Genomic DNA, 12,380 nt, shown 5'->3' on the forward strand with positions numbered 1-12,380 from the left:
ATGTGTTGATGTTACACACACACACACACACACATATTTATATAATATTTACAGCTAAAATACAACTATCAAACAACTACACAAACCAGAAAAATACAGATAAAAAACAGTGGAAAAGGGAAAAAACAAACACCAAAACTCAACAAAAACACAGTAAAACACACTAGTAGAACACTACAGAACAGCACTGTCACTATTATACACAATTATTTACAAGGATTCAACACTAAAACCTCGCTAAAATGAGGGCTGTAAGAAAATATCGGCTCTGCAATATTTTGCGATATTTCATTTCATGATCCTGTATCGATATTAAAAAGTACTGTATCGATATTTTTATTTATTTATTCAAATGCAGATATTATGGAGGTTGATTTTTTGTTTCTATTTTATTCATTCTTATTTCACACTCTTTTATTCAATAATGTTGGTTCCTTTGTTTGGATTGAACTCCAATCCTGTTCTGATGTTAGTTGTGAACTAATAGAATCTGAACATTTGAACAGGATCTGAAACTGGAATGTCTGGAAAACAGAATTTCAGTTTGAACACAGTTTGAACATTTGCTGATAGAACATTAGATCCTGTTGGGATCAAATACAAATGTGTTTAGGATTTGTGCAGATTTCTGCTGGAATTCAATTCTTCAAGGAACTAATCATTTCAAAAAAGAAACAAACAAAAAATGGCCTTTTTAACAGTATCATGATCAGAGGTCGCGTTAACTGAAAATATTCCCTCATTGATGGATTTTTTTTTTAAATGACGGAAAATTCTGAAGGCCGTCCGTCATTTTGACAGATGAAAATAGTGAGGGTAATGGTTGTTTCTGTCTTCAGTCTCCATTGGATGCTCCTTCAGTTCAGACTGTGCACACAGCCCAGTCTGCTCAGTTCTTTCCAGTCCAGTAAATGTGATGGCACTGATAAACACAGTGAAAACAGAGGGACTGATGGTGAAGGATGAAGGACGAGTAAGGAATCCTGCAGTTCTTCTTTCATTTGGTGTGTTCTATGTCCCCATGTTCTACCTTTACTGTGTTATTAGATTTCATGTGCGTTTGTTTCCAGATCTGTGCTTCACAGAAGCTGAACCCTGACCCTCAGTTCATGGTTGGACAGTGTGTGAACAAACCCATGACAGTTTAGAACATGTCCAGAGAACACAGCAGTTCAGAGTGGAGGACAGAATTAGACCAGTGGTCAGATCAGGTTGGTTTATCAGCCAGCAGCAACTACAGCTGCTGCACCACTGACATGGTTTGGAACATTAAATACTACTAAATATATCTCATTATCATGAAAAAATAAACATTTGAAATGACGGATAATAATATGCTCTGACCGAATTTTTGCGACCCTGTCCGTCAAAATGACGAACAATAAAAATGTCTAGTGCCACCTCTGATCATGATATACCGTGATATATCGCATTGCGATCCTACTATTGTGATTTGTATCATATCACCAGACTCTTGCCTGTACACAGCCCTAGCTAAAACGCTGCTAAAAGTAATAAAAATCTTCCATTTCTCTCTCACCAACTGCACTCTGCTGCTCTCAGCCCCGCCCACTTCCACCCCTCCCCCTCAGACCAATAGAAAGAACCCAGTCTCAGATTAAAGATAACATTTGAATTTTATCGACAGTGCAAATGTTTCAGATATTTAAATGACGTGTATGTAAAACGTAGCGCCGGTGACGCACTCGTCTTAAAAGGGTTAACCCTCTTTTCTTTCTGGTGACTGTTTGTGGTTTCTTTATATCCACTACTCCTACTACATACTTTCAGGTATTCCTTTTGTTTCCTTTTCCGAGCTCCAGCTGATTTCTGCTTCCTGTTTTCTGTGTAAAACAAACATGTGACGGTAGAAAACAAATATTCTGGAGCTTCCACACATCGACCAATGACTCCACTAAAACGCCATTAAACTTATTCTATTAATTTCTGTAATGACGTTATTTTGTCCATTAACTTATCCCTCTTTGGTTTTTTTTTTTTGGGGGGGGGGGGTTTGCTTAATTTCTTCATTTTCTTAATTATTTTATCCATTTCTGTATATTTTCTTCATTATTTTCTTCATTTGATTATTCATTTCCTCATTTTGATGATTATTTTCCCCATTATTTAAATCATTTCATTAATTTCCTTGATAATGCCCTTCATTTTGCTCATTATCTTATTCATTTTTGTGTTATTTTGTTCATTTTTTATGCGTTTTCTTCATCATTTTGTTAATTAGTGCTCATTTTGATGATTACGTTCGGAATTTTCTGATATTTCTTTTCATTTTATTGATTAATTTATTGTGTCAATTATTCTCATTTTGTTCATTTTTGTTTATTCTCTTTAATATTTTCTTCATTTTTCTCATCCTACTGATTATTTTCCCCATTTCTTTATTATTTCATTAATTTTCCTCATTAATGTTTTCATTTTGTTAAGTATTGGATTCATTCATCCATTTTATTTATTGTTCATTATGTTTTGTTTTTTATTTATTTACTAATACGTGTCTATGAAAATATTAAAATACTTTGCTCTACAATGTTTTAGACATGATCTGCCTCAGAGACTAATGTGTTAAATCTTACATAAGTGACTGACTTAGGAAATGTACAACAATAATAATAATAACAATAAATTTATTTATAAAGCATTTCCCATCAAACTATTGTCCAACAAATAGAATACAAGAGTAAAAACAGTTCAGGGCAAGTTATTTTCTGAGCTCCAGCTGATTCCTGCCTCCTGTTTTCTGTGTAAAATAAACATGTGACAGTAGAAAACAAACATTCTGGAGCTTCTACACATCTACCATCGACTCCATCAGGATCTTTTTAAGTGGATCGCGACGCATCTAAACAGCTTATCCTGAATACGACACGACTTGGGCAAGAGCCATTACCCAGGATGCCAAGCTGCGGCCCTGTAGCATCCTCGGACGCCCCGGTATTAACCCTTTCATGCACAGTGGTTATTACAGTAGACAGTTCTTCTCCAGCTGTTCTCTTGTATATTCATGGGTTTTATTGTTTTAGTTCCAGATCAGCCAACACAATGGACACTAATGCACCATCCCATAATAATACACTGACATTCAGACCAATACTGTAACTTTGCTGTTCTAGATAAACCTGATCTGCACTAGGGCTGTAACCATTACCGCTATAACAATAAACGGCGGTAAAATCACAGACGGCTAGTATTAGCGTTTAAATTCTAATTCTCATGATAACTGTGTTTGATTACCGCACTTTTAGGGGAAAAACGTCTGTGTACAGATCTGCTTTTATGTCAAATATTTGAGTAGAGTTTTAATTTATTACAATTTTAATTTTCTATACCTAATATTTGGAACCAATATTCACTTTTAAAGTCTGTGAAAAGGTTCGTTAAACATCTGTGTGTTATTTTATGCAATACATTATATACATTTTTCAAATTGGATTTTATATTATTTGTGTGTTTTCTGTCCTTTTGTGTTTTTATAGTAGGTTAAAGTGAAAAATAATAGACAGATGATATAGATGAAGTTGTGCTGGAAAAACAGATCCAAACATGGGTATAGTAAACATTTGTTTCTATAGTATATAAAGGCCAAATCAAAAGGACTGAAAAACAGACAGAACAGACTCAGACCACTAAGGGTTAATATTGGAATGTTTCTGACACAGAAGGGACAATGGGACTGTTATTTTATTTATTTATTTATTTATTTATAAAATACAACTTGGTTAAATTATTTCAGTGTGTGTATTATAGGGCTGAATGATATGGACAAAATTTCATATCTCGATATTCATGCCAGATATCTCGATATCCATACAATACAATATGACTACGGGTTCGGTGAAAACCAAGCATTTTTCAGAAAAATACAAACATCATACAAAATAATTTGGACAGTGTAGTTTTATTTGAAAGAACTCACTGCCTAACCCTAACCCTCATCAACATTAACATAAAGTGAACAACAATGACATTTGTTGTGGCTTCCAGAGCTGTACATGCAGGGTGAGCATGGGGGAAATCTGTACCGTTTATATTGTTGCTTTTTCGATATTAATATCTTGAATGTTCATATCTAGATATTGATATGATGATATATGTTTCAGCCCTTGTGTATTAGTACTTTTTGAACTTTTTGAGCACAATTTCAATAATACCGCGATAATAATGACAACTGTGATAATTTTGGTCACAATAACCGGGATATGAAATTTTTATATGGTTCCATCCCTCATCTGCACTAATATGTTTGAGTGTAAATCAATTGCCTGTTATTGTTATTAGACTGTAATTAACAGGTTTTTTCCCCATATTATCTCTATGAAATGAGTAATGACTAAAATGTGAGACAACATCAGATTAGCTGCATTCAAATGTCATTTCATAGTTTTCACCCAGTTTATCAGTAAGTATGTTTCTTGGCTTAAAAATTAAATGCATGGTGTCCAGCTGAGTGGACATTTTTGCAGCTCCATCAAAAATAGGTTCATAAAATTTTCTTCAATTGCATTGTTTTTTTTAATGCTTAGAGGAATAAAAACACTCAGGAAAAAAAAATCTTGATTAAGACTCTCATAATTCATGCATGAAAGGGTTAAAGCGCCAACTAGAAAAGCACACAGAGAGCGCAGACCTCCGCCAAGGCAGATCAGTGCCGTGCCGCCCCCATCCCAATATTTTCCCTAGTTCTTTGCTGATATTATTCCAGGATTGGGATAGTTTTGTGCACTGCCAAAAAACATGCTCATGACCCACATCCTGGTCACCGCACACCCTCCAACAGGGCTGAGGGAATGATCCTGAGGCCTTCTGGATCTGTGGTGGTAGAAAAAATCTCATTATGTTTTTCCAACAAAATATTTTCCAATTTCTGGAATTAGATGTAGTCACTTGAGTTTCACATATTTCATACCATGTATCATCGCTTAATTGTACCATCAGTTCTTTTTTTCATTTATCTCTAATGTACAGCAGAGGCTTTTCTAGAAAAAAATTAGTAAGAGGGCGCCGCGGCCTGAAAAGACGCCAATTCATGTCGTTTTGAACCGTCAGACGGTCTACCTACTATGTTTACGATAGTTTTGGAATACAGTGGTCCCTCGTTTATTGCGGGGGTTACGTTCTAAAAATAACCCGCAATAGGCGAAATCCGCAAAGTAATCACCTTTATGTTTGTTACAATTATTCTCTATGTTTTCAGGCTGTAACAGCCCTCACCACACACTTTACACACTTTTCTCAGACAGGCATGAACATTTTCTCACATTTCTCTCTTGTTTAAACATTCTCAAAGTTCAAACCTTCGTAGACTTTAAAAAATAAGTACAGTATTATAGAATACAGCTGTGTAACGTCTCCCTTCCTTCAGCGTGTCCAGAAGTCCAACTGTTTGTGCGATGGTTGTCATCTTCCTCTGGCTGTTGGGTGCGACCGCAGGTGCCTTTGTCAGTGCGGAATGTTTCGTCGACATTGTGGGTTTTGTCGGAGAAAACTGTCAAACATACAGCACTGCAGAGTCACACTGCTAACGATCGAACATTTATGGAAATTTGGCAGAAGAACGCATTCTGTACTAAACAGGAGACACAGCAGGGAGGAGAGGGACTGATGATGGTCTACGGTCCCTTAGCCAATCAGGACACAGAACACAATGCACGTTCAAACGCTGTACAAAATAAAAAATTTTAAAAAGCATGCAAAATTACACAAAAAAAATCTGCAAAACAGCGAGGCCGCGAAAGGTGAACCGCATTATAGTGAGGGACAAGTGTAATTCTGTGGTTTTTGATGACCAGGCACATTGTCATGTGTCGTTACTGTGGTAGCTTCACCAGGAAAGGATGGTTTTTGGAAAGATTGCATGTTGTGTAACTACTGTGTTGCATGTAACTATAAGTGTACAGTGTAACTGTGAGGTCCGGGGTAATAAATAAATAAATAAATAAATAGGAATTTCAGTAAGGGGACGCTAGCCGAAAGTATGAGGGCGCAGCGCCTCTGTTCCCAGGGTAAGAAAAACCCTGGTACAGAGTTGAAGTTTTCCTGTTCCACACCAATCCCTGATACACTTTGGATCTCACTTTTCCTCCTTGGTTCTTATACGCTTTACCCACAATTTCAGTCATGTGTTTATTTCACCTGGGGGGTCTGCTTTACCTCTTTTTGATAATAGTCTCTGATCTGAAGGTACACAAAGAAGTCAATGTTCGAAGTCAAAGTCCTCGTCCATAACTTTTTGAGTTGTCTTGCACATGGACAGACAGACAGGCAGACAGACAGACAGGCAGGCAGGCAGGCAGACAGACAGGCAGACAGACAGGCAGAAAGACAGGCAGACAGACAGACAGGCAGACAGACAGGCAGACAGATAGACAGACAGAGGCAGACAGGCAGACAGATAGATAGGCAGACAGGCAGACAGACCAACGCTGGCAAAAACAGAACCTCCTTGGCGGAGGTAACAATAAGCACACAGTCACATCCAGGATCATTTCCTGAACAGGACTTTGATCCCTGACGTTCCTGAACCCTGGATGAATGGCCCAGTTACAAGAAGCTCCACTTCCTGTTGTGACATAACGCTTACGGTTTTAGCAATAAAATAACAACAATAAAAAGCAGAAAGAGCGAAGGTGAAAGTCTGTCCTGGACATAAGGAGACAAGACCAGGCTGTGAAAGCGTCCACATATTTATGGGCTGGATTTGACAGAACAGGGGGCTTAAATCATGGAAAATAGAGTGTGACAATCATATCCAGGTCACTGCTTCATGTCTAAAAATGATCATTAAACGACAACACACACGGAAGTGACTGGAGCGGTGGGATTACACAAGCCAGACAGACTTTTGAGGAGGAAAACATGAGTGTGACAGTGGTCTGAAAGCAGCCTCAGCCTCCAAAAACAGGCTCAGGACAAACACAATAAGCACTGAGCTGCTCTTATATAATCATGTAACACAGATAAAAGCTCAGCAGCGGCTCAGCTCAGTCCTGCATCCACCTCATCATGTCCCATCATCCACCGCACAATGCATGAACCCACCAGCCTCGGCTGTTTCTGATGCAAAGCATGTCCATGGACCACTCTTCCAGGCTCAGTCAGTCAGTAGTGAGTGTATGTGCATGTGTGTGTGTGTGTGTGTGTGTGTGTGTGTGTGTGTGTGTGTGTGTGTGTGTAGGCCGCAGCCGGGCTTATATTGTGAGATCTGACATATTGGAGCTGCTGCTGTACAACAACACAGCCTCCCATGTCATGTACGCACCACTGGGTTCTGCTCTCAGCTGCCAGGCTCTGTCCTTTTGTGCCTGTTCTCATGTAATGAGAAAAGCTCTGCTTTAAATGCTCGTCCGTGTCTGGACACGACATGACGATGAGACGAACCTCCTTCAAAACACCAAACATTTTGGAATCACCTTGCTTTCCTGCCATCTCAATTCACCAAAGATTTAAATTTAATATATTTTATACATAACAGTGAAGCCACTTAACATTCGGCATCAATATGAATTCAACTGAATGCATAGAATTTGACAGTTTAACTTTTGGACTTTGATTTGTCGGTCATTTCTAGTAGGTTCTGTTGTCAAACTGTGCCGTTTGGTGCAAATGGCAGCGCCGTTGTAGGTGCAGAAAAGTTGCACAAAAAACACATAAAACTGCAGCAAATATGTAATTTATCATAGCCGAATTTTAAGTGACTATTTATTTTATCAAAAGCCGCAATGAGCCGCATTAAAATATGTTTGCTAATTTCTTACTGAGGGAATAAACGTTAAAAGACCGTGAGGCTAAAGGGAACCTGGCGTCTGCTCATCAACCAGCCGCTCAATAAATCCGAGCCGTCAAAAAAAGAGTGAAACTCGGCGAAAATTGAAGCAGGTGCGGCTTCAGCCGGTGGAGAATGTGTTCTGGACTAACCCTCATCCGTGTGGAGGCTTCTCCTCTCAGCTCTCAGCTCCGTGCGGGTGCTGTTCCCTGTTGGAGTGCCCGTGGACGGGCTGTGTGTGCTAGCAGCTCCGGAGCTCCGCTGCCTTCTAGCCCGTCTGCTAGCTTAACGTCCCCGCCTAATTACGCCTGATTGTCGGCCGGTGTGTGCGCGCGGACACGGTGCTGCTTACCTTGGTCGGTTGTCAGGACTCCGGGGCCGTTCTTTGAATTGAAAGCCTCCGTCCAAAAACACCGAGTCCTGGGGAAGCAGTGAAGCGCTCGTCCCAACAACAGCAGCGCCGGCCGGTTCTCCAGACGGTCCGTGTCCGCTCCGGGAGCCTGGGCCGCACTCTCCCCGCCCCGAAGCCTCCGAAGCCCGCAGCGATCCTGGGAAACTGCCCCCTGACGTCACGAGGTGGGTCGGCATTCCCGGGCGGTGCGTCTCCAATAGATGGCGCTGTGACGTCACGGCGCGTGAAGACGACGAAAGAGGAAGAGACTGGAGCGGCACTCCTCTACCCCCCACTAAAAAAAAAAAAAAAAAAAAAAAAAAAAAAAAAAAAAAATCTTCTACCCCCCACAAAAAAAAAAAAAAAAAAAAAAATCTTCTACCCCCCACTAAAAAAAAAAAAAATAAAAAAAATAAAAAAAAAATCTTCTACCCCCCACTAAAAAAAAAAAAAAAAAAAATCTTCTACCCCCCACTAAAAAAAAAAAAAAAAAAAAAAAAAAAAAAAAATCTTCTACCCCCCACTAAAAAAAAAAAAAAAAAAAAAATCTTCTACCCCCCCTCCCCCCTCCCCCCCACACACACACACACACACTAAAAAAATAAATAAATAAATAAAAAATCTTCTACCCCCCCACTGTTCCTAATTTCTAACAGTGAAAAATCAAACTTCTACAAAACACTGAAACATTGTGAGTGCGGCGTAGAACGCACTAGCCGTCTGTTCACGACATGTATCAGTAAACACAGGGTCTGGAATCCAACTGTTTTGTTTAAACTTGTATTAATACAAACAAAAGATGAACTTCTACATTAAATGACATGACGGTCAAAAGACTGTGATGCTTCTGCTTCCGCTCCATTGTCTTTACATTTGTGCCATCTTAGCGGCCAATAGAACTGCATCACACAATTATATCAAGACTTATGCTATTATTACTCAATATTCATAGAATATACATAAATTATTAATGATAAATCAAACCTAAATGTAAATATGAGTTTTTAACCGAAACACAAAAATGGCTCTAACACATATTAAAACCAAACAAGCCTTGATTGTATTTGAAAATTTAAATGTACTGATTTCTGATTAAACCTCTGACTTTATTTTGTTATTTATTTTATTTTATTTTTAGTTATTTTTATTTCATTTCATTTTATTTTTATAATGTTTTTTTTTTTTTTTTACAAATACTGTTCAGATAAGTTTGATGTTTGATGTTGTTGCTCAGTCTGGGAAAAAAAAGGTCTTTTTCTATGGAATTCTTTTGAATGTATGACCAGATTTTGATAGATAAAGTTGGAGGGAAAAAAAAAAAAAAAAGGAGCAACACTCTTCTAACTTCTGGTCCAAAATTGAAAAATGTGTCATATCTAAAAGTAATGAAACGATAACTATAACATCCCAAAATGTAATTACATATTTTAAACATGACATTTGTCATTTAGAATTGGTTGTAAATTTGTTCATTTTATTTGGAAAATTTCATAGACACAAAAATAAATAGACCAAAACACACCCAAACTTTAAAATCTTCCTATTGGAATTTGAAAAATATATTAAATCTTTAGAATTTATCTATAATAATCATAATTTAAAAAAAAAAAAAAAAAAAAAAAAAGCTCTAACACCCTGGCTATTTATAACCAGTTCTTTAATATTGACTGAACTCTGTGTTGCATTTATTTATTTATTTTTGTTAGATATGTTGTTGTTGTTGTTGTTGTTGTTGTTTATATACTATTATTTGTCTATTCTGCCTTGTGTCTTTAAATCTATGCCTTTTTTTTTCTTACATTTATTTGCTCAAATGCTTTTTCTTTTTGACATCTTGATGTTTGTTTGTTCAAAATGTATATGTTTTGTATACCTGAATATTTTCAATAAAGTTGAGAAAAAAAAAAAAAGGAAGAGACTGGAGCTAAAAGCACAAACACTGACAATTTATAAAGAATTCTTTAAAATAGACTGAATTTACTCTCTGATGTATTTTTTTTCTTAGATATTTATATTTTAAGTTATTATTATTATTTTCTTCTTTGTGTCTGTAAGCCTTTGCATTATGTTCATTTATTCGTTTGGATGATTTTTACGTTTGACATCTTGATGTTTGTTCAAAATTTCCCAATGTTTTGTATACACATGTATTTTCAATAAAGTTTGGAGGGGGGGGGGTCGGGGGCTGAGGTTGGAACCCAAAAACAGAGCAAAAAAGGCTCATTTACAGCCGAAATAAACATGTTTTTAACTTAAAGAGGAAGAAGAAGAAAGAAAATGAGCTTCTTTTTTTTTAAAGAATTCACCCATTTGGGTTTTTTTTAATTATTCTGTTAATTTCCTTAATGATTGATGATTATTTTGTCCATTAATTTATCCCTTTTTGTTTTTTTTTTTTTTTTTTTTTTTTTTTGTAATAATTTCTTCATTTTCTTAATTATTTTATCCATTTCTGTTTATTTTCTTCATTATTTTTCTTCATTTGATTATTCCGTTCCTCATTTTGATGATTAGTTTCCCTATTATTTAAATTATTTTATTAATTTCCTTGATGATGCTTGTCATTTTGATCATTATTTTATTAATTTTTCTTCATTATTTTGTTAAAGTTTTTATGTTTGCTACATTATTTTCTTTATTAGTCCTCATTTTGATGATTAATGTTCTTGATTTTTTTTATAATTTTTTATTTTTGTTAATTTTATTGATTAATTTATTAATAGTGTGGATTATTCTCATTTTGTTCATTTTTGCTTTTTTCTTTAATATTTTCTTAATTTTTCTCATCCTAATGATTATTTTCCCAATTTCTGTACTATTTTATTAATTTTCTTCACCAATGTTTTCATTTCGTTAAGTATTTGATTAATTTAGTCAGTTTTTGTTTATTATGTTGTTCATTTTGGGGTTCTTTTGTTTCAGTTTTTTATTTATTAATACGTGTGTATGAAAATATTAAAATTCTTTGCACTACAATGTTTTATAAACAATCTGCCTCAGAGATTAATGAGTTAAATCTTACATATAATAAGAATAAGAATAAGAATAAGAATAAGAATAAGAATAAGAATAAGAATAAGAATAAGAATAAGAATAAGAATAATACATTTATTTATAAAGCATTTCCCATCAAACTATTGTGCAACAAATCAAATAAATCCATTTGAGAGCAGGTTATAGTTAAATTCAAATTATAATAAAAACAATGAAACACAAGACGACGCAAAAAGGTGAAACAAACTGGAAAAATCCCATTATTTGATACAAAGTGAATGAAATATGTGCGTTATTTAGTTTCTTTCATATCTTTGTTTTATTTCTTGGTATTTGGTTCATTTATTATAAATATTTTCTGTTTTTTCATTTATTTCTATATGTGAAACTATATATATATATATATATATATATAAATATATATATATATATATATATATATATATTTCTATATTCTATATTTCTACCATTTCTACGTGTTATCATTTAATCTAATTTGTTGTCATTCAAAAACTCAATTGAATAGAGTTTCTACAAAAGCATTAATGACATGAAGTGAGTGTAAAAGTCAGTGTTAAAGATCTGGTTAATGAATGTCATTCCCATCAGATCCACTCCACTCATCCTGTCCCAGCTCCACCTCTGGCTCCGCCTGGTGGTGGAATTAAAACCCACCGCTCTGCCATCAACTGTTGGAGCTTTGTCCTCAAATCAGAATTCAACTCATTCATATTATTAACATTATCAGCATTGAATTACTGATTCTAAGTGGATCAACGTCAGTTTTACATCAGACTGAAGCAGAAATAAAACTGTGTGAAAACTTGTTCAAATTAATGTTCAACAAAAACAAAAAAACAACAAATATTTGGCCTTTTTGTCTCATTTAATCATCTTTTTTTTGGGTTAATTTTATGACAGTTAGTCCTATTTTTTTCTAATTTTCTCATATTTAATCATCCTTTTTTTTGTAATATTGTCATATTTAGTCCCTTTTTCCACTCATTTTCTCCCATTTTCTCTTCTTTTTCCCTCTGTTTTGCCACATCTCATCCTCCTTTTCAGCTCATTTATTCCTTTTTTGTCTTTTTTTGTAAATATTGTGCCTATTCTTCTTTTTTGTCTATTTTTTTTTATTATGATTTTATTCTATTCTTTTTGTTCAACTGTATATTCTATTTTTTATTTTACTTTTTAGTTTCTGTAATCTTGTAT

General features: G+C 35.4%; 1 protein-coding gene across 1 annotated transcript in view; it reads right to left on the bottom strand.

Moving 5' to 3' along the window:
* Positions 1-8,325, bottom strand: part of LOC115414895 (unconventional myosin-VI-like) — a 48,180-nt gene extending 39,855 nt beyond the window's left edge. The window contains exon 1 of the mRNA XM_030128255.1: positions 8,133-8,325. The gene's annotated coding sequence lies outside the window, so the exon portion shown is untranslated. The remainder of the gene's footprint in view (positions 1-8,132) is intronic.
* Between the last annotated feature and the right edge of the window lie 4,055 nt (positions 8,326-12,380).

Source organism: Sphaeramia orbicularis, chromosome 24 (assembly GCF_902148855.1).
Source record: "Sphaeramia orbicularis chromosome 24, fSphaOr1.1, whole genome shotgun sequence".
NCBI lineage: Eukaryota > Metazoa > Chordata > Actinopteri > Kurtiformes > Apogonidae > Sphaeramia > Sphaeramia orbicularis.